Raw genomic sequence first — 6,000 nt, 5'->3', positions numbered from 1 at the left:
GAAATAAGCTCTATGGCTGCTGTGGTTCTTAGCACTGGGGGCTCCATGAATGTCATGCTGAAGCCTGACTCTTGCCCCCAGAGGAGGCAGGTGATGGAGGCAAAGCCACGTTTACTGCAGGAACAGCAGGAGCCAAGGTTGGGAAAAGGGCAAGAGGCAAATGCCAAGCAGCTCATCAGAAACGCATCAACAGATCCACTAAAAAGACGTTACTAATATACATGTATTCAAATAGAACTCTGTACCCCATACATATATACAATTAATACATGCCAATTAAAATATAAAATATAAATTTTCAAAAAGCAACTAATGTTATCTACAAAAAAAATATTAATAACAAAAAGCAGCTGAAATGTACTAAGCATTTACATTGGACCAGACCCAATATTGGGTCCTGGAGCCATGATGTTGAGCCAAAAAATGACAAAGTCCCTTTTCATAGAGTGTAGGTGGTCTGTTGAGGAAAACATCAAATAATCACCAAGTGAGTGAAAAATTACAAATGTGAACAGCACAACCAAGAAAAAGTTACGTTATCTTTTCAGAACTTGTGATAAGAGTTGCTGTCCATGTCAGGGAGTCAGGGAAAGACTCCTGGAGGATATAACAATAAAGTAAAGATATTTAGAATGAAAAGGAGTTATTGAGGTCACAAGAGGGAGAAGGAAAACATAGGCAGAGGGGCAGCGGTGGGCAGAGGCCCACTGGCCATGAGAAGCAGGTGCTAAGAGGATATAATGAAAGATGTTGTTCGGTCCAGGTGAAGATGGAGAGGTGGACAGAGTCTGGGTCAAAGGAGGCCATGGAGTCCATACTGGGGATTTCTGCCTTAGTCATAAAAGCAATAAGAAGCTACCAGAGGGGCTTAGCAGATTTGTTGTGCATTAAATTATTGACCAAATTAGTATTGCCACAAGATCATGCTGCTGGTGGAAAAGAGAATAAGCAAAAGAGAGAAAGGAGACCAGTGAAGAAGCTACCATAGCTTGGACTCAGGAAGACATGGTGGAGTTGAAAGAAAAAGCAAACAGATCTGAGAGATGGTTAAGTATGACCATATATCTTACAACAGCAATGGGACAAAGCTGGACAAGGATGGTAACTGACTGTTATAATAATCCTAGTTTTACCCCTAGCTTCATGTGGCCTCAAAACTGTGGGTTATGCACAGGCTTCTATTATTTTTTTACTGTGTGAATCACTTTACACTTTCCTGGATCCCCTACACTTTTTATACCCTCTCCTGAGACTTAGTGAAGCACTTTTTCCTATCAGCCAAGTATTTCAGTGCCTAAAAGTGAAGCATCTTCTACACATGGAAGGATTATTCTTCCATTCCCTCTCCTGTAACGTTTAGTAACTTATGAAGATGGGTACTTATCTAGATTTCTGAGATTATATATCTTTAATATAATAATAATGGTAAGCATATTCATAATAACCACCATCATTTAATTTTATTGTTTGGATGGAGTTACCTCTCTTCTTGAGGAACTTTGCATGGGTCTGCAAAGCACAGGATCAGAAAGCAAAAAAGATGGGTCCTTTACATTTTGCATGAACGTAGGCAAGACTCAACCCCACTGCTTCCTTGTTCTCATCTTTACAGAGACAGAAAATCTGCCTTACTCACCAGATTGTTGCATAAGCTAGTGAGAGTTTTCTGTTCAAATAAACTGTAAATCACTTATAACAGCAATCATTATTATTATAATAGGAAATTGTAAAAGTGTTATTTAGCACAGTGCAATACAGTGTGGCGTAGGACTTTATTTTTTACTGTGATAGAAAATATTATACTATTATTTAGTGCAGTAGTACTAGTAGAAGAGAAAAATTCAATAAATTTTCTTTTAAAAATGTAATTATGATAAGAAAAGATAAAATACAAAGAACTGTGGAAGACATTAAGTATTAAACTTGTATAAAACATCCAAATAAAATCCCATCAAAATTCTAATAAGCAGCTTGAACTTGTTTCTATGATGATGACTTTTATTTTACTGTGGATTTCATGCTTGAACTGGCCACACATAATTTCTGACATTTTTTAATGAAGCTCTTTTCAAAGTTTTTAATAGTCACCACCACTAAAAACCATCTTTGTATGAGTAGGTAATAATAAAATGTAAAACCATTTTTACAACCACTCAATATTTGCAATGGCTGAAATTAAATTTACAGAATCCAGAAGACCTTTCTCTTCTTTTATCGACAAAAGTAATGAGGACCTTTCTTGTGGTAATGTGAATGGATTTCAAATGCAATCAAACGTTTTCATACAGAGTCTTTCAAAATAGTGAAGAAGTTCTCATCTGAAAACATACATGAATTGTTCAAGTGATTATCCTCTACAGCTCGTTTGGACAGAGAGCATAAAAGAACCATCACTAGAAGAACACATCAGCCACAAACAGAACAGAAGGATCAAGAATCTGTGAACACAGAGACACTGTGGGCTGGCCCCTGGAGTTGTGGTTTCCAGACCTCGCAGAAGCTGCCAGCCAGCTTTTCCACCACTCCTTCCCCCTGGGCTGCAGGCCGTGTTCCGAGGGCACCTGGAACGCGAGACTCTCCCCCACCCTGCAGGCATCTGCTCCACAAAGGGCAAAAAAAGTGCTCCATATCTGAGGCTCCCCTGACCTCGCATTTCACAATAGAGTAAGAAGAGTCAGATGTTGCTTATTCTGGTCATTTCTGAAGTGGCCCCACTTGACCTCAGCCCCCACCCTTCACCCAAAAGCTCCTATGAGTTTATGAAGCCAACAGCCATGGGATCCTGTCACCCATCCAAATCAGATGACAAAGGCATCTCAGTAATCCACTCCATTCAAACCACGTTAGGGAAAACTCTGACCTACAGAAGCCTTCTCCACCCTCAGTACAGAGAAAGGCAAGAGTACATGTACCTGAGAGGCTTGTAAATCCAGCATTAGCACGTCAGGTGTGCTGCCATTCCCAAAGGGATGGTCATCAGATTCAAATAAATAGGCCCCAGCGTGTCTATGAGAGACCTCGCCTGTCATGCAGTGGAATACAGTTGTCTTTCGATCCCCTATGTAAGTAGTATGGGAATTTTCATGAGCAAGGACAAAACTGAGGTTTTAAATTTGGAGGTGAACATGAGCCAACAGAGCATTGTATATGTAGGTTGAAAATAACCAAAACTGCAACTGCACCGAAGGAACACCTCAGAAGCAGATTAGTAGAAATAAAACTCATTCATATTCCACAGTTCTTGTCAGATAATAGAGAGTTCAACTTCATTCAACTGGTGGCTTTTGTTTGGTTGAGCAATTATCAGGTGGAAATCACGATTCATTACAAATTCCATCAGTAATGCCCTTAAAAATGTTTACGTATTTCTTTGAATGGGAGAAACCTCTTCATTTCCTTTTTTATAATTCTTAATTTTCTGCACAGAAGAAATTCTAATATAGGACTCAAAAGAACTAAATTTCTCAGTTACCTTACATATGGCTTTGGGCTCACTTAAAATCTGTTATTCAGTTTTTCATCTACAAATCAAAGACATGAGCTGAAATTCTATGTGAGGCCACATAACTAAAGTTCTAGAATGTTATCTTTAATTTATTTCCTCCCACGGCTTAATCAATTTGGACTATTTTTCTCAGGAACTGTGTTTTTTCCCCAATATAAAATGTTACTCAGATTTCATTGAAAGTCAAGAAAATAAAATCATGGCATTAAAAGTTGCAAGCAATAGGTAACACAAGCAGGGGCGAGATGTTGCTTATCTTTGCATGCTTGGGGATGTTTGGCATATATTCAGTGCTTAGGAGATATTTGATACATTTAAAGAAGGGTCTTTGCTAAACACATAACCTTCTTTGATTATTTGGGTGGATTTTTTTTTTCTGATTTGTTTCACTTTTGTTTTTGAAAGGAATTTGTTTGCTTGAACTTATCAGTACTAAAGCTGGGTGGCATGTAGGAATTGAGGGGGTCCTGATATGAATAACATAATCAGCAAATATAGCAGCTTCACCCTAATCTTAAGTATATTGCACAGGGTTGTTTTCCTAGGCTATGCCCTTAAAGTGATCACTCACTGGACCATTCATTCCTTCCATAAACATCTGTTACCCATCTACCACGAGTTAGGTACCTACGCTGCATGCAGGAGATACAGTGATAAATAAACTGATGACAATCCAGTTTCATGCAGCTTATAGTCTTAAAAAGGAAGAAAAGAAAAAAAAACATTAATATGTAGCAAAGAAAATTTTCAGAATATAGTATTATGAAGAAATATATAGTTGGAAATAAGAGGGATTGGAAAAATTGGGATGTGGAGGCACTTCAGGTAAGGTGCTCTCAGGTGGCAACATTTCAGGGACATCACATGGCAGAATAAAAGCAGTCACTGGAAGATCTGGGGACCCATTGACCAGCCAGAAGCCAAGGGCAAGCACAAATGTCCTGACTCCTAAAAGATCCTGGAGAGTTGAAAGAAAAATATAGTCATTGTGGCCAGAATGTCCTGTGCAAGGGAGAAAGTGAGATGAGATGCTAGGAAGTTCAGCGAACAGTATTCAAGTCTCCACTGGTTGCTTTAGTTGTGTGGAATCAAGACATTTTCTTTGCCCTCTCTGAACCTCAGTTTGTCCCTATTCATTAGGGGTAATGATACTTGCCTCACAAGACTGCTGTGAGGATTACATGGAGCAAAAGACTCTCAGTACCATCCCATGTACATCAAATGAAACTCAAACTCCCTAACGCAGCACCTAGGAGGTCTAGCTACCTCTCTAGCTTCACTTCAGCTGTTCAACCCAAACACAGTATGTCTCTGCTGTTCACAAATAAGCCAGGATTTTCCATCTGTCTTTGCCTCACACTGATGTTCCCTCTACCTGAAATCCCTCCCTCTTCTTCTTTTAACTTACTTTGTGTGTCAAGACTAGCCCAACAATACTTCTGGGGGAGAAGTTCCATGACACTTCCAGTGGGATGCATAGGCCCCTCCCCTGGAGTCCAACAACACATCCAGCACCATTGACCTGTGCCACTACTTTACTGGTTTGTTTCACCCTCTCTACACTCCCTGAGAAGAGAAACAACGCCATATTTGCCTGCGAGATTCCGATATTCCTGGGACAAGTAGCTGCTCGGTGGAGGTTTATTGAATAATGCGCATGTCAGCTGAAGTCCCCTTGATGCTGAGGATCCAGACATAATTGGCTTCCCCTCTAAAGTTTAAATTTCCAGTGTTATTCAAGATAAAATGGATTATTTCATAATAATAAATATCCCCAGATCTCAATAGCTGAATACAAATAAGAATTATTTCTCACCCACACGTTTAATCAAGGTTGGCAGGGGGATCTATTTATTGTAGTTCTCAGGGACTCAAGAAGACAGAAGTTCCTTCTTGATACCTGATTTCATAGGTGTCACCACAAAGGCAAGGGATCATGAAGAGTTATACACACTCATAAAGCTTCTCTCAGGAACTGACATGTGATCCTTTCATTCACATGTCATTTCATTGGCCTTGCAGGGCACAGGACCATGGCAAATTTAGGAGAAGGTAGGGAAGCTAAATCTTGCCGTGTTTTCAGAAATACACAAAAATGTTTGTGAACAGACATAATAAATACCACACCTTCCCCAACCCTCCATTAACTGTGGATCTTTTGCTCCTTAGCACTAGGATCCACATGTATCATCTCTGTTATATGTAGCAGGTTTAGATGCAGAAATCAAGTTTCAACTTTCATAATTTCTTTAAGAAATGTACACGTATTGAGTATGTTGTGACTTCTGGGAATTCTAATGAAGACCTCAGGGTCATCAGCTGAGGAGTCCTTTTAGCCCCCAATTATTTCTGTCTTCACTACCGTACTCCCAAACTGCTCCATAAGACCCAATTTTTTCTCCTTCTCTAATGCAGAGCTGCTTCCGTTCTCTAACCTCCAAACTTAAACCCCCAAACAGTGAAGGTACCCAGTGGAAAAAGGGCCCCCCATTCTT

This window comes from Cynocephalus volans, chromosome 15 (assembly GCF_027409185.1).
Source record: "Cynocephalus volans isolate mCynVol1 chromosome 15, mCynVol1.pri, whole genome shotgun sequence".
NCBI classification, from domain to species: Eukaryota; Metazoa; Chordata; class Mammalia; order Dermoptera; family Cynocephalidae; genus Cynocephalus; species Cynocephalus volans.
This window is presented reverse-complemented; position numbering follows the sequence as displayed.